This window comes from Mustela erminea, chromosome 13, assembly GCF_009829155.1.
Source record: "Mustela erminea isolate mMusErm1 chromosome 13, mMusErm1.Pri, whole genome shotgun sequence".
Taxonomy (NCBI): domain Eukaryota; kingdom Metazoa; phylum Chordata; class Mammalia; order Carnivora; family Mustelidae; genus Mustela; species Mustela erminea.
In genome coordinates, this window is record NC_045626.1 from 4,686,066 (window position 1) to 4,709,794 (window position 23,729).

The 23,729-nt window shown below is 47.4% G+C and overlaps 1 long non-coding RNA gene across 1 annotated transcript; it reads left to right on the top strand.

The window, feature by feature from the left end:
- The first annotated feature begins 5,303 nt into the window (after positions 1–5,303).
- On the top strand, positions 5,304–15,417 carry LOC116571352. Its single transcript, XR_004277853.1, has 5 exons — positions 5,304–5,457; positions 7,675–7,927; positions 8,599–10,109; positions 10,271–13,346; positions 14,439–15,417. It is a non-coding gene; the product is annotated as an uncharacterized LOC116571352 (long non-coding RNA).
- The last annotated feature ends 8,312 nt before the right edge of the window (positions 15,418–23,729 follow it).

Sequence of the window (23,729 nt, forward strand, 5' to 3'; positions counted from 1 at the left end):
CAACCTGTAATAGCTATCATGTGTTCTTCTCATTTCTATTTTGTTTTCTACAATTTTGTGAGTCCTAGAAGTGAATATTAAGTATGTCATTGATAAATTGCCCCCAAAATTGACAGGATAGGGAAAGACTAAAGAAGATTGATAGAGCGATCAGTAACACTGTCCTCATCTCCATTCATAGGATGAACAGAGCAGACCCAATGTAGGCTATGGGTGGGGTCTTACCACAGTCTGTGACAGCCTCCTGCTGGGGTGGCCTGTTCCTGGGGCTTCAGGTATTCAAGTCAGCCTGTGGTATTGATCCCCGTCCAGAGGACCACCTGGGCTGCATGCCAGCCCGTCCCCAGGAGACACATCTAGAAGATGCACCCCTCTTGTAGAGATTGTTCTGGAAGGAGTGCAGAGCCCTAGGCTATTTCGATTTAGAAAACAGAAGATAAAATCTTTCTCTATACCTGTTAGGTCTTGCTCTCTCGTTAGAGTGAAACAGATCACTGTCTGCCTCATGGAACAAGTACTCTTCTCTCATAAACAGCAGACATAAGTTCAACGGCATCAGATCAATACCAATTTCATATTTAGGCCTGGGGATTATTTCCTGGCAGGGCAGGATGGGGCAAGGCATTCTGTCTGCTATTAGAACTGTTGGCATATGTCTCACATGGGAGGCCAGAGGGCCAAATGTTTCTCTAGACAACATCTTTAGGGTGCTGGGCTGATTTCTCTGTCAAAAGAGAAAATACTAAGGTTACATCCATGAGGAAGAATTCCTTCTGCACAGATTTTTATTAGCCAGAGATTTTCAGTCTGGAGCTCCAACACATGAAGAGGGAGAGGCTAAAGTAAGTAGAGGCAGCAAACTGCCTGAGGACAGGTGAGTGGACTCTGAGAGTGTCTTGACTCATGAGTGGTAGTTGGTCGTAGCTCTCAGGAAGAGACCCTGGGTGCAGCACAAAGTAAACTTAGTGTTTACAGAAGAGGAGTGCACAGTACTTAAGGGACACATTTGTACCAAACCACATCTCCACCTGGCATTTCTGCAAAGTTTTTCTCTAGAAATGAGTTTGGGTATTTTTCAACTGAGTTCTGAGAGAGCAGGTAACATACCTAACATGAAATGAATTATTATTATTTGTTTAGGGATGTGGATAGAAAACTGATTTTTTTCTCAGACAGGCATTGGCAAGCTCTGCTGCTTGTTACAAACTAGTTTCCGGGCAAAACTGGGAGTTTTGAGGCAGGCCAGATGGGAGGGTCCCATTGGAGCCCAGGGTGCACCGAGAAATGGCAGCCTTCTGAGGGATTTTTGGGTGCTGGAGGGGAGTCTGAGGAGCCTGAATTCTGCTCTCAGGGGAGGCGTCTACTCCATTGGGCGGAGGTCAATTCCAAAGAGCCTCAATCAAGTTGAACCTTATGCCTATGACTTTCTGTATGTCAACATAGTTGATTATCAAAAACTTTACATGCTTTGTTTCATCCCCACCCCATCCCAGCCCTGATTAGGAATTATAGTTAATGCACTAGTGTCCTAAAGTCCCAAATCCAAGTTATAGCTCACTCTCTCTCTCTCCTAAGAGATGTATTATAAGGAATGGATCAAGTGGTTATGGAGACTGAGAAGTTCCACAATATACAATTTGTAAGCCAGAAACCCAGAAAAGCTGGTGGAAGAAGTCCTAGACCAAGGACAGGAGAAGACTAATGTCCAGCTCAAGAAGTCAGACAGCGAGAGGAAATTCTCCGTCCTTTGTTCTATTCTATTCAGGCCTTCGACATACTGGACAACACACACCTTCACTGGGAAGGGCATTCTTTGTTACTCAATCTATGGATTCAGATGTCTATCTCGTGTGGAAACACCTTCACAGCTACGCCTAGAAATAATGCTTAACCAAATATCTGGCACCCTATGGTCCAGTTAAGTTGACACAAAATTAATATCATCATAAAAGAGGTGTGCTCTGCTGATGACCGGTCAACTTCACTGGCCCACTGTCCACAGTGTCCCTCCTCTCTGACCCCAAATTCTGCTCCAACTGCTAGATCCCAGGACAAGATTTAAGGATATCTAGTTATTTAAAGACCCAAAAGTGCATCATACTAAACTTTATCACATTTGCTTCCAATCAGAATTCCCAATTCTCCCCAAATTCCCATTTATAATTTAGCTGATCTAAAAATAAAACTGGTTATCTTAATTTCCTCGATAATATTTGCTGTATATTATGGTCAAAGGGATGGACCTTGTAGTTGGCCTGCCTGGATTTGAACCCTGGGTTTTGCATTTACTACTTCTGTGACCTTCAGCTAGTTAATTATCTTCTCTCTGCCTTAATTTCCTCATCTGTGGTCTTCTCTGATGATCTTTACGTGGAAGGTACTTTGACATCTTGCCTATTCCATGCCTAATGCCCCAAACTGACATCCTAGAAGAACATGAGTATTCTGCTAACCTGAAGCACATTGAGTGACTGCCTTGTGGGTACATATCCTCTTCATCACCCCTGCCTACCATTTGCCATCCTGCTCTCCAAATGGGACAGCCTCAGCTCGTAGAACTCAGGTGTCTTGCAGAGGTCTGGAGCTGGTTTGCAGCCATCCTGAGGTAGAGATCCTGGTGCTAGAATTCCAGATCGAATGTTCTACCCACCACACCACTGCCAGCCATCCACTTACAGGTGGTGTCATGGCCTAGGACAGAGGGAGGAGTCTGAGCTCTGGTGGGAATCCCCCTGGTTCCATGTTTTGGGGCAGCTAGCTGCTCAGTATTTATGAACCTTAGCTCTGTCAGACATTCTACTCATCTCCTCTAACAGTATACGTTCTAAGAAAGTGGAACCAGTGGAAATTTTATACTAAAATTTGTATCACTGACCTACCATAGAAGCGCATGGATTTTTATAGGCATTCCCTTATGAGTCTTTGTAGATTTTTCTTTTTCTTCAGCATCTTCTGGCACCTTCCCTACTCCCACCATGCACTGACATTGTGATGAGCTCTGAGACATTTGGAATGAGGCCTTTGTGTATGAAATTAAATGTCAGCCTGCTTGAGTTGACTCCAAATTTCCCTAGGAAACCTATGCTGGCATTTAATTTCTGATTAATATTATTCTCTCTGAAACTTTTAAAGCCCAATATGCTTTTCTTAAAAGTTTTTTATTTATTTATTTTTTTTAAGATACCTGGAAAATTCATGCTCAAGAACTTACTATACAACAGCATGAGGTGTGGTCACGTGCCCATGTGCTATGTCCACATGTGCTCACAGTCTGGTCCACCTGTGTCAGCCAATTTAATGTCTACTAGTGCTCGCGACCCTCTCTTTTATGTACCATTAGAGAATCAGTGTCATTTGCTTGCTTAAAGCTCTGGAAAGCTTCAAGCATTTCCAAGGGTTGGGGTGCATGTCCTCTAATCAACATGCGAGAGAAACACCCATGTTCCACTGCTCGGTCCCTGGCTGACCATCTGTGCAGAATGGAGGATGCCTGTGATCTGCAGACTTAGTGTTTCAAAACTTTGTTTCAGAGGGAAGATCTAAGGAGAATTATGATTAAAAAAAAAAAAAAAGCCGTGTAAGGGATCATATTAATCAGTTTGCAGTCATTCAAACTTCAAAAAAAATTTCCTTTGAAAACAACTCATTTGCACAGCTTCTCAGCCTGTAATGATTCTCCATGAATTATCAGCAGGAACTTCATGTCAAAAGCCGTATGCTGTAAATATTAGGTTTGTTCTACCGGCCTTGTGCATGGGGACGAATTTTCCTCTCCCTTTACCTCCATCCTGCCTCTTTGAAGAAATTGTTGCCAAGAGGGGTTTCCTTCATGACCAGCTCTAGGGTCACGTTATGAAGACAACCTTCCCCAGAGCTCTTCCCCAGCACTATTTCAGGAAGATTTTCTTTCCAACTAAAGTTGTCAAGGTCACCTGCCTGTGGCTAGTGCAGCTGCGACCAGTTAGCAGGATTCGCCTGAGGCGGGAGCAGACCCTGAGCATAGAGCTGGGGAGGAGCCAGTGAGGTCCTGCCTCACCCTGAGCTGGTGCAATGGATGGCATTGAAGGACCCTGCTCCCCCGATAGGGCGATTAGCACTCTGGTTTATGCCCTTGGACCTACTGTCAGGACGGATGGGAAAGGGATCTTAGATACACTGACCATTTGTTCTCCTTACATTCCTATTTCTAAAATTACGTTTACTTCAAGGGACTCTTCAAAGTCTATTTGGTGGAATTTGGCTTTCCCTAAACGACAGAAGAGTCTCGGCAGGATCGTCATTCTGTGGCTCAAGACGACGACTCAGTGAAGTTATGTCCAGGTTAAAAAACAGCAGAAACAAACACCAAGTAGGACTAGGTCTTTTGTGTCGTATTTAATCTTTGTAAAGTAGGGAGAATGCTTCTAAATCATGATGTTCAAGGGCACGACCTGGCCGACACAGGTTGGAGCAAGTGATGAGAACGTGGATTGTGCGAGGCAGGCGTCTGTTCGGGTGAAGGCCTTTCCAAGCAGGGGTCTGCAGTGCTTCAAAGGGTGCAAGGCTCTGGGGATGAGGCCAGCAGCCCCTGGTTTCACCACTGGGTCTTTGCTTCCCTCCCCCCCGCCCATTCACATTCTCTGTTGTAATCTTGTTAACCAAAGACTGCATATTAGAGCCCTTCAGATACATATGGGCCTTGAGCTGCTAAGTTAGAACGGGTTATCAGAGGAGAGATACAAGGAGGTGTTCACTTGCTTGATTCACCTGTTTGATCTCAAGTTTGATCTGCAGTTTGAACTGCAACACCATTCATTTCAGCGCGTCGGGGACAGATCCTGAAGATACGGAAAACTGTTTTCTCTTGAGGATAAACTCTGCTCTGTGTTATGGATCGCCACCTTTTCTTCCTGATAGTTGAGAAAAATGAGGCCCAGAGTTGAGAAGCGATTGTCATGGGGTCACTTAGCCAGAGACTAGTTTAACCAGAGCAAGGACCCTCATCTTACCTTCCTCCCCTGACCAACTTCTCCCTCCCCCGCCGACTCCTTCTTGAACTGTACTTGCTGAGGCTATCAAAAGTAGAGATTCTTGCAAAGCTCTCTCTTTGCTGCATTTCCTTGTTGCTCAAATTTTTACAGATTCAAGATGTTCTTTGAAAAGAGAACTTTCCTAAAGTAAGCAAGAATTCCAGCAATGCCCCAAGGCAGGCTTTTTTTTTTTTTTTTCTCTTTCATTTTTGGCTTCAGCTTACTACTGACTCATGTCCCTTGATAACTGAGTTCTTCTGTACCAAGAACTTTAATTATTTTCATCACTGTTTCTTCAACCATTCTTTGGCCTGATTTGTTCTGTTTTCTTGGGTGCTTGGCCTCAGAACTGAAGCCCCAGGAGAGGAAACAGGCTCCACCACGGACCCTCTCCTCACCCAGAGCTGACGGGGGCCCACGGATGTCGTAGCTTAAGACAGTTTTCTTGGTGAGTAACTTACGTAGAGTTGGTGGGAATTTAGAATTTCTGAGCAAACCTTTCAAAACCATTTCCTTCCTTGGTGATTTTCAAGAGCTTGTCTCAGCGTAAGGTGACAGACTCCACTGGCCACTTGGTAGCCTTTGGGAAGGAATGTTCTGGGTGATGAGAGCCGCTACTAGGCTGTTCTGCATCTGACCTCAAAGGGAACAGAGTAGGAGGTGAGTGCTGGGAGATGAAAATACGTTTTTGCGTGTGCAGCTGGTACTCGGGGTTTCTCTCATCACAAACATAGGCGTGTACGCCTATGTAAGGTGACATTCAGGATAGGTCGTGATTGGGGTGCAGAGAAACGGGGCACTTGGAGGGGACCCTTGTGGGCAGAGATCTTGGAGAGGAAGACCTACCTCTCCTGGGAATTGTCTCTTTAGTCTGTGGATCATGGGAAGGTCCAGCAGGTTCCAGAGAGGGGTGAGCATCCGGAGGCCATGGCTACCTATTTACTCACAAAAAAAGGGAAACGTTGCTATCTGACAATCAATTCTATCCCGTTCTGTGGTGTGCTGGGACCCGCTTGTACCAATGCTTGAGTACTGCACGTTACCTGTTCAGGAATTCGGAATGCAAGCAGGTTTTTAAACGTAGTAGTTATTACACATTAAATAATGTGAACTTGTGTTGAAAACAAGCACATGTGGTAAACACCCTAAACTCAGCCCTTGTCGTTTAGTTTACTACACTCCACTGTTCTTCGTGCCTGCGAGGATATTCACGCCCGTCACCTCTGGATGGTGGGATTGCTGTCTAATGGCTTACAACCGTGTCAACTCCCTGTTTGGTGACACGGTTTCACCTTGAAATGGGCCGGCTGTACACCGAGCTTTTCTCCAGTCTGTGAATGGTCAAACAGACTCGCTGCAGCTGGGCATCTCTCTGGCTCCTTCTCTGGGTTTCTTTTTGTGCTGAGCCTTCCCTGCTCACCGGAAGTTACCAGGAACCTGGCTGCCACTATCACTAAGAAGACAGACGCCATGGATTGGCTCTCCCACGGACTATGGACTAAATACGGTCCATAAATACAATCACTAAAAACGTGTTTTTTTTTTTTTTTCTCCTGAGTCACCCCCCAACCCCACCCCAGCCAACATGACTGGTTACTCTGTCTTTCCAAAGCTCTTTCCTTCACTGGCTCATTGGTCACCAGATCTCACTGATTCTTCTAACTCTCTCAACTCTTTCTCCATCCATAATCTTTGTCCTCAAACTAGGGTTTCTTTAAGTTTTGCTCTGGTCCCTTTTGCTGGGCCCCAGGCAGCTCACGTCAGGGCTCATGGCAACATCCCTGGTGGACTGGGACAGCTCAGCACCCCAGTATGGAGCCTGTTATATTTTTCCTGCCCCAGAATACAGGCTTTGCTTTGGATTTGTCTGCAGTTATTAGTGGAGACCAATTTCCCTTGTCTCTTGTTTTCCAAATCTTAGTCAACTTTAACTCTTGGTGACACAGTTTTTGTGTTTTTGTCTTATTTTTCTTCCAGATGATAAGCTTTCAGGTAAGGTCACTGTTGATTTTAGCCATTACGCCTTCTACGTAGTACCTGGCTTAAAAAACACTGAGAATATTTTGTTAATTTAAGGTGTAGAATTCATTTTGAGATAATGTTTTATTTAAATGGCCTGTAATGTGGGGAAAACTAACCCCTGTTTATTTCAAGTGAACAAGGTTTTATTAGAAGAGGGAACTTTTCAGCTGCAGCTTAAACCGTCGTGTCTGTGTGAACAGAAGCCACTAGGAGTTGACTCAAAAGGGGACATTCTGTTTGTTTGCTTTTGGCTAGTGGAGAGGGGAAGAGGTATTTGTGGGGTGTCTGTGCCAGAGACGATAGCGAAGTTGTGTCTCCTGCCCTTGTGAAGTCTGGCTCCCCACAAAGAGGGAGGGCTCTGCATGAGATGAGGAGAGGTCTCTGCCTTCTGGTTGCATCAGCCTGTAAACCTTTGAACCAGAGGCCCCTCCTGATCCTCCTGCTGGCATCCCAGTTCCTGGGAGGTGGGGGGAGGGGCTGGGAGCGGTGACTCCGCACCTCATGTTTCTTAGACTCTGCTGTGGCCTCCGATGTCCCCGGGGGCTGAGCACTCCCGGTGAGGTGCCAAGAATCCACGGTACGGTTTCAGAGTACGTGGGCTTTTCCTTTGATCATCCCCTTTTCTTCCTAACCTCTATTTTAGGTATCCGTGTTTATCCGAATTCAATTTTAACGCTCAGCACTTTGAAGATGAGGTTATTTCGATATTCATGAAATTGTGGGATTAGTCAAAGAAAGAAGGCTGTAAGCGGCGGCTGTTGGAGCGAGTGAACACCAACACACAGGGGACGGTCTGAGGAAAGGGAAGAAGAAAACTGAGATTCGATTAACAAATGCAGAATTGCAGGAAAAAACCCATGCTTTCTGAAAAGATGAAGACAAACCCCATCATCAAGGTATTTCAGTACAGATTCTTAGAGAAACTGAGCAGTGTCTGTAGTGGGATTAGGGTAAAGGAACACATTTTCAAAAAAAAAAAAATGTCCACGTATGTGTTTAATGTAAGCGTACTAGACATTTTATCACATAGAAGGATATTTGCAATTTCAATATCCACCATTTACCAATGAGGCATTTACTACATACTTGCCAGGAACTCTTAAATAATATTCTCTATAACTCACAAAATAGATACTGTTTCACTCAGGCCTTCTGAGAACCTCATGATTTGTGTTGTCACCCTGACTCACAGCGGGGGGCGCGGACCGAGAGTGGGGAGGCCATTAAGGCCTGGGCCATGGCTATGGGCAGAGAGCTGGCGTCTGAGCCCACAGTCAGCTGGTGGGAGACGCGCATCGGCTCACCACCTTGTAATGCGGGGTTTTCTGCGGGCCCGTTGCCTTAATGTGCCCAGTGGATTCTAAGCTAAATACGGGGAAATTTGCTGGGGGGGGGAGGCAAGCAAATATTTTCTATTTGTGTTCTTAGAAACTTAACAATCTGATTTTTTTAAAAAACATTTTTCATGCATTTCACAAGATAACTTAGAAGTTGTGATTCCTGTCTTAAACATCTTCAAGAATTGGCAGAGGTCATTTTATTTTTATTTATTTCTTTATTTCTTTAGGCGGAAGCCATTTTAAAAGAGGCGTTTGGGATCCGGGCTTCCGTCTGGAGAGGAAGACATACCTTGAGCACCGTGTGTGTATCTAACGAGCTTATAGTAAAGGCTGTGTGTGACCCTCTGAACTCCCTCGTCAACCTTAGAAGAATTCGTTAATTTTCACTGAATGTCTCGGATTCAGCACAACGCATTTGCCAATCCCTGCTGCCCTCCAGGGATTAGTTAGCTGATTCCCGGTGTTATTTATGGCTTTTCTCTCTAACTATCTCTCTCTGTCTCTGTCTCTCTTTCGCCTGCCTTGGGGAAGAAGGAGCCATGCAGCCCCTTCCATGGATGGTGGCCCCGAGACACCTGGGAGAGCCCAGACCCACTGGGTGGATGCCGACTCTCGGCAGCCCTGTCCCCACGCAGGTCTGGTTTTATTTTGTTCAGAATCTCTAAGTGTTCAGTGTAAGGCTTGTGTCTTGAACGACTGCAGGCATCCCCTGAACGTCACCATCATCATGGACCAATTTCCATGCTCCCTCCCTAACTTCCATCCTTCCTAGCAGTGGTGATGTCACCCCCGTGCCCGCTGAGGGCTTTCCAAGGAGGTGTAGCTGATCCCTACTGGGGTCCTGTCCGTGCCTCATGTCCCCCCAACACCTGGGGCACAGTGTCCATGGCCACCACCGTCTGCTGAGGGGATGTGGCAGAGCCTTTAAACAAGGGCAAAGGACAAGTACAAGTAAGAACTAAGAAGCTGATTCTCCCTGTTGGAAATCAGGGGAAGACTTCCATCCCGTTCCTTTCTGTGTTGGACTAGTTACCTTAGAGGATGTGTCATTGTAAATTCTTTCTCCTCTCTCTGAAGTGTATATAAACCCCTTTGCAGACTAGATAGGTCTCTGGTGCGCTTTGGGACCCGGGATTGCCTTTCTCAAGCACCAGGAAGGGAGGAAGCACCCCATCTCCCAGTCCCTGTTGGGGGACTCGAAGTCTAACTCTTGTGGGAGCTTGCTCCACGTTGCAAAGCTACCTCCTCTCATAAGGTAGGAGAAGGTTGTTTTCCCTCTGAACAGAGCTGCCTAGCGAACACCAACACAGGTGGTCACCCTAGGACCAGGCTAGAGTAGGATGAACTCTGCCTGACAAACGGGGCTGTCAAGTCTTCTGCTTGAGGACTAGTTATCGTGTCCCTTGAGAGCATGCGTGTAGTATGTGGTATCTGCGTGGCCATGTTCTGGGTGAGATTTCTTTCTGTCTTTGCATTTCTTGGCGGTTTGCCTGTGATGCCTGTCACGTGGTAGTTTCAAGCTAACTCAGTAATAATAGTGTTTTCTTTCTGCCTTTGCAGAGAGGGCTTCTGGGTTGGGAGGATATTTTGCTTTTCCTCCTGTTTCCCCAGCAAGTGGTAGCGGAGTGTCTGGGGAAGTCCTGGTCCTCCTGGCAGAGAGAAACCAGACTCCTGCAGAGTCTCAGAAGGTCCTCTTCACCCTTTCGGTGGCCACCTCTCTTCCCTGTCTGCTTCTGAGGTACCAGAGAACAGGGTGCTAACACCTTCCACTCAGACTCCCTGAGCCTCCTTTCTCGGGCGCTCTCAGAGACGGGTGGTCTGTGCCGACACCCCACATTTCCTGGGGAGGGATTCTCTCCCCACACCGTCTTTAGTTATCTTCTCTCCCCTGTTTTCCAGGTTCCCAGGACATGTGAGGGAATGACTGTAGGTTCAGTTGTGTCCCCTCCAATTCTTTTGTTGAAAACCTGACACCCCACCCCCCAGGACCTTAGAACGCGCCTGTATTCCGAGACAGGTTCTGGAGTGATAACTGAGGTAAAACGAGGTCATCTGGGTGGGTCCTGCAGGGGAAGGAAAAGGCTTCCTTGTACTCTTGGTCTTGTGGCTGGTCCAAGAACTAAGTTGACATAAAACTGATAAGCAGGAGACAATAATCGGTTTAATTACACACATATGCATGGGAGATTCACAAAAATACGAGACTCCAAGGCAGGTGGCCAGGTGACTGAGACACACGCCACCCTGAACTTCAGGAAGCAGCGGGGGTTTGGAGTTTCTGGGGCGGGGGAGGGGAGGAGATCAGACAGCGTTTCCCTGGTTATAGGATGAGAATCTCTCAGACAACAAAATTATCTCCGGGAGTAGTCCTCCTTCTGGAGCGGAGACCTTGATTAATGGAAATTTCCTTTACGAAAGGGGAAATAAATACTTTACTTTAAGCACTTATGGGGAGGTAAAGAGATTTTCCTATAGCTGCTGGTTTCCCATCACCTTTAACCCCAAATAATTCTCGCACCAGAGTGGCACCTCCTAAATCCCTTCAGCCACGATCCCATGACCGGTGTCCTTTTCAGGGGAGATGGGGACACAGACACACACCAAGGGGAGGTCACGGGAAGACACAGAGGAAGACAGCCATCTGTAAGCTGGGAAGTCAGGCCTCGGAGGCAGCACCCCGCAGATGCTGCACACCTTGCTCTCAGGCTCCGGGTCTGGCGCGGTGCTAAGACAGTGTGTGCACATCACGCTGCCTGGAGCCCGGAACTTGGCTGGGGCGGCCCCAGCAGACCCGTGCTATGGCTCAGGGGGTTTCCCAGTCCCCTCCTCTGGTTCTCTTCCACTGTGGCTTATGGACAGTCAACTTAGTCACCTGAGGCCTCAGAAACTTTTACCAAGACAAAAAGTATACAGGCATCGGTCTAAAGAGTCTCTGGTGCCCTTTCGCTGGTAGTCTGCACGCTTTTGAAACAGGAGTCTCTTTGTCCAGACGGATCCTGAGTTTGTGTTGGGAGCCACGATCCTTCTGTGTTAGAACCTGAGCCGCGGGGACATGTTTACATCTGGTTTTTACCTGGAATTACCTTTGGTCCATCCTCATTGTGCTGATTTGGGGGCCGATTCCGGCCACCTGCTTAAAATAGCTGCCCAGGGGGTGTACCCCAGTTGATGGGGGACCTTGCCTTCGAGAGGCCAGGAGAGTGGAGATCTCGCTGCACCAGGTGGAAAATGCAACTGGGTGAAATTTGATCTGTGGATTGTGGACGAGTTCACTCCAGGCAGGAATAAAGCATTTGATTAAACTGCCGTTTATGGGAATCATTAGGCTCCCGCTGTGCACGCTTGATTGCTTGTGTGCTTAAAGCTCGCATCTCATTTGTGATCCACTGCGTCAGGGCCCCGAGTGTGAGGCAGCCTGTTGCTTCTTCCCCCGTTTATCAAACTGCCCAATGTCGTTCTGCCCGGAGACAATGGTGAACACCTTGGTTGTGGAATCGCCGCAAGGATGGTAATCTCATTAGATTAGAAAGCAGGGCGATTACCAGTCTGCACTCTGTCGAGCCAGCACCAGCCGCCGTGGCTGGGGAGTGCATAATATTTGGACAACACTTTATTAATTAGCATTCTTACCCCCCCCACCCCCCCCCCCCCCACCTTGCTGGGGATGATGACTCCTGAGTACTAAATGAGTGTGAGCACAGACAACAAAGAATGGCCTCAGTGTCCCAGTTACCATGCCAACTATCTCATAGTCACTTTCCGATGACATTCTTGATTGATTCTTCGGGGAACTCTGGTTACCACGCCAGCTTAAGGCAGTCTTTTTTCTTGCGATCTTGACAACAACGTTTCTCTTCCCTCCAAGGGAAATACAAACTCATCTTCAGGGTAGGTGTTATTTCAACCTGAGATTGTAACTTCTATTATTAAATACTTATCAAAATTAAACAAATGATGTCATTTTTACACGGAGGAAGATTGCTCTCCGGTATTGGGGCTTGGCCTCGAGGGAGCTGTCAAAGCTGCGATTGTCTGCGGGATCCGCTAGGTGGAGCAGCCGGAGAAAGCATTTGCATTCAGCTTTTGAAATGATGGAAGAAATAAATAATGGGGCTCTTGATAGGGCTGGGGATAAAGTAATGACTGTTTGCCTTTCTCGACAACTTTGGTAGAGATCTTGGGAATAAAATGTCAGCTTGACAGCTTTTTATCTGTCCAGCACAAAACTATTCTGTTTCTAGTTAAGCATACTAGGAGGAAATAGACTTCTGATTCAAATTTAGACATGAATTTTATTTTGCCTTATTTTATTTTATATTTTAGTTTATTTTATTTACTTTTTAATTAGAGCAGTTCCTACTTTTCTGAAGGCAAAAGTAAAGTTAAAGAAAATGAAGGAATAATCCTTTGCTGTGTCCCTTAAGATGTATGAATAATGAAGGCCCCATGAGGTCTCTATCCTGTTTGGCTTTCAACTTCAGGTAGTAAAAACTTTTCATGCAAGATATTATCTCCCTGGGAATGGAAGCAGTGAGCGGCTTGGGTATATTTGTGATGCTTAATGCATATTCGATGTGTAACATTGTTTTCCCATTAAACAAGCATCTTTACTGGTGAAAAATGATTGGGTCACCTTGCCAGTGGCATATAATTGCTGAAAAGATGAAGCATGGGCTTTGGAGTCCAGTCCAGGGGAACAGATACACCCTGAGGTCAGACCGCGGACCACTGTGCCTGTGCCTGGCTCTCATTCCCCTACAACATGTGTCATTTTGCTCGAGATTGCTTCTGCTTGGACCTTGTCCAATCTAAGCTGTGATTTAGTATTTAGCCACTTGCTCTTGGTTAGGGTGTGTTTGTAAACCTTTTCAACGCTTTTCTTTTACGTTTTATTGATACAGACTCTTTTATTGGCTGCAGAAGAGGTACCCCTTGGAGAGTGAGCTCAGCCGCTGTCATGGGCAGACATGAAGAGGTATGACTTCTTTGGAGAGCAGCTTGGCCCATGCAAACAGTATTTAAAATGCACTTATGCTTGGGCCCAGACGTTCCAGGGCTTGGGATTTAACCTACCTGCATGCTTGCTCAAAAAGTCAAAAACATGTGTGAAGATTTTTTATTGGAACAGCCTTTGTAAGAAAAAAAGTCTAAAAACAACCTAACCTACACGTCTACCATGAAGGGACTGATTAAATGAAGGGGGGTGTATGGGTCCAGGGCATGTGGTGCCGTTATTCAGACAGACAAATCGCACTGACATACATTTACTGAAATATCGTTCAAATAGTGATACATCTTCAAACCATATTCAGGAACTAAGAAGTGAAGAAAGTCAGAATGGCATTTGTGTCCTATTACTTCTTCTTTTTTTTTTCTTTTAAGACTTTATTTATTTATTTGACAGAAAGAGAGAGATCACAAGTAGGCAGAGCAGCAGGCAGAGAGAGAAGGGGGGGCAGGCTCCCCACTGAGCAGAGAGCCCGATGCGGGGCTCAGTCTCAGGACCCTGAGGTCAAGGCAGCTGACCCGAGCTGAAGGCAGAGGCTTAACCTACTGAGCCACCCAGGTGCCCCTGTCCTGTTACTTCTTGTATAGAGAGTAAGGACCCATTAATTATGTGGATACATGTTTGTGTGGGTGCTTGGACGGCACAGAAAAATCTGGAAAAATGAACACGAGAGTGGCAGCTGTTATCCTCAGGAAATGGAGCCCAGGGGAAGGGGTGGCGAGTACTCTTCCTCCTCATCTGTTGCTCCTCTGTATTGTTTGTCTTCTCTTTGTATCCCGGAAGCACATTCTTTGTAAAACAAAGTGGGTTCACTGGGCTGCGTTATTCCTGAAACACAGTGTCAGTGTCTGGAGCCTCCCCGAGGCGCTTAGGGCTCTGGGTTCCTGACTCCTGCCTCCCCGGACCTGACCGCAGCCTCAGGGCTGACTTGGAGCCTGCCGGTCCTAAAGAGCAGGGGAAGGCCGGGCCTCTCTGGGCTTGGAGGCAAGGCCCTGCCTCACCTCCGGGTACTTGCTCCACACCCGCCTTTCGCTCTGCCCCCACTTGGCCTCTGTGCAGGGTGACAGCTGCTACCTCGCCACAGGACAGACGCCTAATGGGCCTGGGAAGTCGCTTTCCAGCTCTCTGAGGCTGGCTCCTTGGAACAGGCGGAGAGAGCGACATGATGGATGCCTCATCGGCCACCTCCCCAGGAGGACGCAGCGCTAACTTCATTGCTTATTGACTCAAGGCCCTGCCGCAATATGGTGTGAGGGACACGGGGATTTGCTGACTCTTCCAAGGTCACGGGGATTGTCACTGGCATGCCTGGGACGCTCCGAGCTGCCTTCCGACTTTACGCCTCGAGTTTGTGCTACTCCTCCTTCACATTTAACGCTGAGTTAGACGCTGGAAAGTTAGGGCTTTGCAAACCTGAAGTTCTCAAAGCCAGGAGGGCACAGTGCTGGGCAACACGAATGTTCTAATTAGACCATTAGCTGCATAATGACCACATCAAGAAAGAAGGGAGGGGGGCGGGGCCCACACAGCGTTCCAACTGCATGGCAATTGCTGCAAGCATTTTTAAGAATTTCTTCTGCCCTAATTTTTTTTCAAACCCGCAGCACAGATGCAGTGTCTGTCAGAGGTATTCCTGGCTCCGTAGCAATTTGCAGCCGGCAGGATGGAGCCGGTGCCTCTCAGATGGGCCGTGTCCTGACCGGCACAGGAGGTAGAGGGCTGGCTTCTAGTTGGGGGTCATGTAGGAGCCCGTCCTTCACGGGGGTGCTGCTCGCCAGCCCCTTGGAGGAGGGGAGACCATGTGTCACTCAACAGCCAGAGCTGCAGTGACACTTTTTTATGGGCAGAGCCCAAGAATCCCAGCCTTGTTAAGAAGGGCCCTTTTGACAAACTACAAGTCAAGGTTAACAAGTCAGCTACAGCCTTGACTGTGTTTTTCTATGTAAGATGCGTAGAATCGGCCGTTCTGCATGCTTTCTCTGTTAAGCACATTTCTTTGTTTTCCCTTCATTAAATAAAGAAGCCAAGCTACCTGTCTTCAGATAATGTGTTTTCACTCTCCCCCTACCCCGCTGGGACTCTATTAAGGCTCTCTGTTCTAGGCAGCCCCCCTGCCTGGCATCTGGCTCTTGCAGAGGTGGAGGGGTAGAGGGCTGCAGCGAGGCTGCGTTGGGCCAATCTCCGTGGTGTCCTCGATGTCTGACAGGATCCGGATGAAATGAGCTGTAGAGAATGTGCCAGAGGGAGACTGTCTTGCTTGTGGAGCGTCAGGGCGGGACCAAGCGCAGCTCGGTGACTGCGGGATTCCGTAACAAACTCTGGGAGAGGATGGTGAAGAGGTTGACTATTTCAAATGTTTGTTTAGCAGTTTCCTGAAGCAGAAGTTGGTGAAATAAACATCAGCCTTCACTGGCTTTCTCTGTGGATTTGGCAGCTCATCTCCAAACAGGTCCATTCTGTTCGCTGCTCGCAGACAGGGTTGGGGGCTGCGGGCGGGCCCATTGCTTTTCCCTCCCGACTTCTCGCAGGAGCCACATCGTCCCATTGCGAAGTCCCCTGGTCCCTGCCCTATGGATCGGGTTGTCCGGTGGAGAGTCCTCAGCTCTCCTTGCAAAGCAATGAGGGAATCAAGAGACCCATCATGAGCCTGAGGCTCCCGCTTCTTGGGTGGCCGGAGGAAGAGGGGCCTTCACGCTCTCTGCACATGTCTCCGCAGCCAGCTCTCCACTCCGCTTCAACAGAGGACATTCCTCATCTGCTCCGCAAGGCCTAATCTTTGAAATGTCATGGGAATAATCTCATTTTCTCGTGGCGCCCCGCTTCCCTTCTCTTTCTCAGCTCATGCTGAGTGACCTGAAGTTCTCCGTTGCTCTATCCCTGCTTATCTCCCACAGGGAAGGTGGCCGGATGGTCCGAGTCCAACTTTTTCCAATGAAGTTGTGTCTTATGGAGTTCGTATGAAGACCAGGAATAAGAGGTACACACCTCACCTGCTGCTTACGTCAGGGGTAACGCCTACCCACGTAACGATTAACTGGACTGTAAGATCCTCCCTCTCGGAGAGACACGAAGACATTAGGTGACTCCAGCAAGGTCCCTCCAGGTACTCTCAGGATGCCCTTAATTCACCCTGCACAGAGGAGAGTTCCTTTCTCGTTCTTTTGTGATACATGTTAATCTCGGAACTGGCTGAAATACATGTTGTATCAACTCTTTCAGGAAATGTTACCTTTTACTGGGAGAGTCATCTAGTCAGACTCGTGACCTTGGTTTGCCAGGTACAACATAGAATAGATAGAGAACACCCAGTTAAATTTGAATTTCAGATAAGCAACACGTAGCGTGTTTTTCCCCCTTGAAATTTTAAGTTTATCTGGCAATCTTGCTTCGATAGCTAATACCCAAAGAGATTCGTCTATGAGACACTTTCCCTAAGAATATCTTGACACTGAGGATTTCCTTTTCTAACATCATAGTTTTTCTCCAGATCTTCCCTAAGAAGTCTCAGAGCTACTTTTATTTTGAATTATAGAGGAAGAAACCCTCGACCTTGTTGAAATTCTTGTGATTGGCATTCATTCCTACCTGGTTAACGTTGTTGGCTGCATTCAATACACTCCTGAAATATGTACAATAAATTACCAGAACAAACGAGAAAGACAGATGCATCTGTATTTTCAAACCACTCCCAAAGAAGTGAAGAGCGCCCTTCTCTGGTTCCCCCCGTTTGGTATGATCACAGTTGTGTCTTTGCCTTTGCAGCTTACTCGCAGCAAATGTCTTTTGTGATTAATTAAACTGATTCCGTTCCACTTCAGCATTTAAACAATCACAGCTGTTGTTTATCGCTTCACATCCTAAAAGCAAGAGAACTGCTTGCTTAAATAGCCCTTTATGCCCAAATACCCAGGAGTGTGGGATGCTTGTAGAAGGCAGGGGGGTGTGGTTATTTTCCCGGCGCATGGACCCTTTTCGACCAAAATGACAGAACATCTATACTTACCAAAGAACCTCAATCCTCTTATTAGGACCTGGGAAATAAGTTGTTTGTTTTGTTTTCTTTTTTTTTCCTGTGGCCAAGGAAGAAATCTGAAGGCAAGGGGAGAGAGGATGATCTCAAGCTCCCATGACTGTTATATGAATTGCAAATCCTACTCTGAAGGCAGATGCCCTGTGGCCCCAGGACTCTGAACATAAAACACCCCAAAATGATGTTGCTTGTACTAACTTCTTCACCACACAGGGGTGTTTTCTCCTTCCCTCTGCTCTTGAGGGCCCTTCCTTTTTTTTATATGTAGTATTTTGCATATAATAAGTTCTGATTCCTTCCTGGGTTGTTTTTGCGTACTCTCGGCTTGTAAACACATTGATTAAAAGCCTCACTTGAAGGCCAGCAGAGGCCAGAATGTTATCAGTTGTCAGCAAATGGTGTTGGGAAGATTGGATACCCCCACACCAAAGAATGAAATTCTTTTTCCTCTTCTCTTATGCCATATGCAAAAATCAACTCAATATGGATTCAAGCTTTAAATGTAAGACTTGAATCTAGTAAACAGGGAAGAACTTCATGACATTAGTCTAGGCAATGATTAAGTTTCTTGAACATATCGCCAAAAGACATAGGCAACAAAAGCAAAAATCTGCAAAAAGAACTAAAAAGAACTAAAAACTTTCTGCACAGCAAAGGAAACAGCAGAGTGAAAAAGAAATTCTCTCGAATGGGAGATATTTTACAAACCATACGTATCTGATAAGAGGTAAATATCCAACAACTCAGTAGCAAAAACAACAACAACAACAACAACACAAAACAAACAAAAAAACCAAAAACCAAAAACAAAACAAAACAAAAACCTTAAATAACCTGATATAAAAATGAGCAAAGGACCTGAACTGACATTTCTCCAAGAAAACATACAAGTGGTCAGAGCATGTATGAAACTATGGTCCTATATCATCAGGAACCGTCGGGAACATTGTCAGGAGACGCAAGTCAATGTCACAATGAGACATGATCTCACACAAATTAGGAAGGCAACCGTCAAAAACCAGCCAAAGAGAACAAGTATTAGTGAGAATGTGGGGAAGTTAAAACTCATGCGCTGCTGGGGTGAGTGAAACCGCTGTGGAACAACATGGAACTTCCTCAAAAAAGTAAGATAGAGTTGCCGTATGATTCAGCACTTCCACATCTGGGTGTTCAAAAGAATTGAAATCAGGATCTCAAGGAGATATTAGGGCCCCCCTGTCTGCAGCTGTGTTCTCCATAACTGAGATGCAGGAACAACCAAAATATCCGTGGACAGATGAATGGATGTGGTGTGTGTGTCGCTCAGCGCGGGAAGCAGGAAATGCTGCCATTTGTGATGACATGGACGAACCTGGAGGGCATGGAGCTGAGTGAAGGAAGCCGGACGCAGAGGACGAGGGCTGCACAATTCCACTCCCGTGAGGAGTGTCAAGTTGTCAGACGCACAGAATCAGAGGGTAGATTGGTGGATGCCAGGGGCCAGGGGGGAGGAAATGCAGGTTGCAGTTGGGTGGGTAGAAAGTTTCGATCAGGCCAGGGGAATCGTCTCTAGATCTCTGTGCGCCCCTAGTTCACAACGCTGCAGAGAACACCTAAGAATCTGTTCAGAGAGTGGATCTTGCATTAAGTGTTCTTAACACACACACACACACACACACACACACACACACACACACATACACGCACTTCTTATCTGAGTCATTTTATACTGCAAATTACCTCCTCTTGGACCTGACCTACAGAGTTCAAAGGAGGCTTTTAGCTTATGACAAACTGATCACTATCTATGGATGTTATAGATTGTGGTCTTCTAAGATTTAATAGTCCATTGACACAGATCAAGTCAAATAATGCAATTTTACTAGCCCCTGTCCTCCAGGCTCATTTGAACCTTAGTGACTTGGATCCCTGAAAATTCTCTTCCCACTTCTCTCCCTGGTCACAGCAAGATCATGTCAGTCTCAAAAGTCAATCTTGTGTGTGGGTATTGGCCCTGGGACTGCTGACTCAGTCATATAGTTCACAAGAGCCTGATGTATCAAATCCTTTTGCCCTAATTAATTTATAATGAAGATTGTAATTGCCATAAGGACAAGAAAATCACATTCTCTCTAGTGCATTCTCCTGAAGCTGAGTCATGTGGAGGCCAAATTATATTTAGATAGTGAGCGTGGCGAGTCTGGAATTCAGGGGAGTCAGTCACATGACTCAAATTTTCATGGCACCCAAGGGTCTTCTGCTGCATTGAGGTCCACAATTAGACTCCTTCTGCTATGAGAATTGGACGGAACCAAAGACTCTTACTAACTTTTTTTTTTTTTTTTTTTGCCTTTTTGGTTTTATTTCTAAGCTTCTATACTTCTACATCGGATGTGGTTTGTGCCTTGTAGCCTCTCTGCTGACCTGTTTTCTGCTCCATTCATGTTGAAAGGCGCTCCACACAACGTGACCTGTGAAATTTCACATAGTCTCATGACCCACTCTTTCTACTCCCTGGCTTCTTGGAGCCTGAGATGGGGGCTCAGGTGCAAACCCAACAGTAGAGCAGTGTATGTGTTTGACCTATTGGGTTACAGTTGATAAATGAAGTCTGAGCTGGTAGAAAAAGATTCCTTTCTTCTGAACAATTCTGAGGCACTTTCTACATCATTCTTTAGGGGGTTCCAGCAGGACGGAGCTCATGTCCACAATGGTGGACAGCACAATATCATACCTATGTGTTAGTTTTCTTTCCTTATTCTGTTCTTCTCAACCCCCACTTCTGTTTCTGGGATCACGTGTCTCCAAATAGCACCTGCACTGGGGTATGTCTCTGGTTCTGGAAAAGACCAGGGGAAAAGGGTGGTGGGGATGGTGTTCTAGATCTGGATCACACGTGTCCTGATGATGAAGGCTGCAGTGAACTGGATAAGTTGTAGGTAAGAGATTATTATGGTCATGAGAGCACTTGCCTTGCCTTGTGATTCAGCATCCTTCCAGGGACACTGGGGCAAGACCCATGGTGCTGCTGGAATACACCCTTGAAGCTGAGATACATAATGCATTACAGGAAGGAGCTGAGATCCCCGAATGCCCTGGTGTAGTATTGAGAACAGAACAGAAGGAAGGCTCAGGGTGGAAGAGAGGTGGGGATGTGTTTATTATGTGAGAGAAGAAAATCTATCATCAGAATTAGGTTCCTTGAAGGGGCTCAGAGGACACACCCTTTCATAAAGCAGTACAGGAACCTGAGCGAGAGGGACAAACACCAGTGCCTTTAAGAACCCTGGAATACCACAAGAGGACACAAATGCAATGAGGCTGGAGATAAGCCCCTTGCAGAGTCAGTGGCTGGCTGCTTTGATGAGGTTTTAGGTGCCAGTCATTGGGGACATAATGCCGTATCCTCTTTCAGATAAATGCCAATGGCATGGGATTGCATTCGCCTTCCCTACGATGAAGAAGGAGGCTTGCTGCTGGGTAAGGTTCTCTGGCATTTAGGAGCAGAGTATTGTGTCCACTCATTTATCAGGTGCCTCAAATGCTCCCCGTTCTGAAAGTTTCCTAGAACAAAATAGAACTTTGCAGCATGTCCAGCTGAAGTGCAAACTGCTCTGTGGATGGTCAGGTCGTGTGGGACTCAGCCAGTCCGATGTGTCCGGAGCTGTCCACGGTGGATGGAGGTGCCGAGGAGACGTCTGCTCATCCCCAAATAGAAGAGTTAGTGCAGACCCCTTGTGGTCTGGAGCAGCAGCATACCTTCTGCAGTGGGGAGCTACTCCCCACTTTGAAAGGGGCTGTGTTGCTGGCTTGAAGACATGGCTGGAGGTCTCTGTGGGGATCTGGGTGTGGTCAGATCCATCAAGCCAGCAGGCCAGGCCCGTGTAGCATCCAATCCTACACTGAAAACATTTCTTTGGAGAGCACTCTGGAGCGGGTCTAGAGGCTCTGTTGGTTACAGGAATAGGCTCGGGCATCTCCGTCCCACCAACACCTCAGCTTCCAGCTGTGGCCTTGGTGGTTCACCTGCTGACCAAGGAGGAGAGACCCGGGCCCAGCTCCCAGGCAGTGGCTCAATATCATGGCACTTGAAGAGACTGGGTGCTGCCGCACTGGGGCCGCATTCAGGGACAGTGTGGGGAGCTCGGTCATTGCCGCTGGACGGAGTGAATGTGCTCCACGTACTGGCAGATTTTGGCCTGGGTCTGGAGGCTTGGCTTTCAGGGAGGGGCCCGAAGGAGGAAGACAGGGCGCACACCCACGTAGGAAGACGGTGTGTGTCCGTAGTCTCATGGCAGTGGGGACACACGTGAGCACCTTGTGAAACGCTGACGGCACTTGAAGACACGACACTGGGGATACAGCACCTGTCAGGAAGGGGCTTGTCCCGTGGGCATCAGCCAGCTTCTGCTCCTGGCTTCGAGCTTTAGAACAGGCCATGAAGAGAGCACCTAGCGTGTTGGGCATGCCGGCCAGGCACAGGCTGTCCTCTTGGCTCCCACAGTACAGTAGACCTAGACACCACCACCACTGCCGCCTGGTGCCCTCTGCTGGGGGCTGGCCACTTGGGGGCAGGTGGTGCACAATGGGCCAGCTTTGCCCCAGTCGGGATAACCATGGGTTACTTACTCACTCTGCCGGGAGATGGGATGAGAGTGTCCCGGGGCAGGGGGTGGGGAGTCCAGCTCTCTGGCGGAGGCGTTAGGATTGCGGTTGCTGTGGACAGCAGGCCCAAGGGGTTACTAAAGTCACTGCTCTGGCTGGATCTCTTAGTCCAGCCTCGGCTGCAAGGGTCGCCCAGAGGCGGTGATGGTAGGTGCGGTGGTAGAGGTGGCTGGCTCGACTCAGCACTGTCTGTGTGCCTCCCAGTGGTCCTGTGGGACAGAGGGCTACTCTCATGCTCCTCTACTGAGGAGGACGTGGAGGCAAAGAACATTCTGGTCACTTGCCCACATTTATTTGCACAGCTGGCGAGAAGGAAGCTGGGACTGGAACCCAACACTGGCCTCCTGGCCTGGACTCTCAACTGTGTCAAGGCATCAGTTCCTTCTGTGAGGTGTGTGAGGTTCCTGGAACTCTGCTGTTGGAATCCCACACTCCAGGTCTGGACCCTGGCTTCTTGCTGGGGACACGCCACACTCTCCACGCACTGCTGGACTGTTCTAGAATGCAGATTCAGCTAAACTTCTCCTAGACCCAGTAGTTCACTCGGCATACTGGTTTCCAATTCCTGTTATTGGCAGATGCAGGTGGGTGGGTGCTTCCAAGTGGTCTGGAGAGTCATGAACAGATATTTTTAGGTAAGGTTCTATATTTCAGACCTTTCACTAATTAATATTGGCCTTTCACTTAGCCCAAGTCAGCAAGGGTTTGTACATATTGATTTGTCCTTTTTGGTTCTCTCCTGTGAGTATTCTCATGTGTTATCTTTTTTCATTTGTTTATTGTGTCCCCAAGGACGTCTCAAGTTCAGAAAAACTTAATTTGATGGGATTCTTCCTTCTGTATTAGTGGTGACTTTCTGAGAAAGAGCAGCTACTTCCTGATCTTTATGGAATCTCTCCTCCCTCTGGGCTCTGTGCCCAGTAAACTACTCCAAGTAAACCCTTCGGAAGGTGCTGGCGGCCCACAGCGACCATGCCCCCCACTGCCTCGGTCTAGTGATCCGTGAGACTCCTCGGTTACTGATCTGAATATTTCTTCACCTGCCTTCTTTTAAAAAGAAGATAGCTTAAGAAAAAGATAGCAGTTGGCATCTGTTTCCTGTTGATAAAAGAACTGTCATGTAGGTGCTTTCTCTTCTGTTTTGAAAATAAAGACAGCATGACTTTTGAATACTCTACCCCCAGCCGGCAGACGGAGATACTGCCTGGAAGAACTTCTCCGGATAAGCTGCTTGAGGGCTGGGCTGAACCCACTGGGTTCAGGCCCCGGAGCTCGGCATGCAGCGTGGTGCCTGGAGAGAGAGACAGAGACAGAGACAGAGAGATGGCGGGGACGGAGGCACGACAGAGAGACAGAGACAGACACAGACAAAGGAGAGAGACACTGAGGCAGAGAGCCAGAGACAAAGAGATGGGGGAGAGAGAGATAGAGACACAGAGGGAGAGAGAGAGAGACAGAGAGATGGGGGGGTAAGATATAGAGAGACGCAGACACGGGGAAGCCCCCTATCTGAGGCCATAGCGACAGCTGGCTCAGAGACGGGAATCAGAGGAATGAGGTAAAATAATTGACGAAAGGGTGGGTAACAACTATGAGCAGTAAATTCACCTGAGTGGTGACTGAGTTAACCACTGCTTCAAAAACCCTATAATTTATGAGTTTTGAGAAAAAAATTT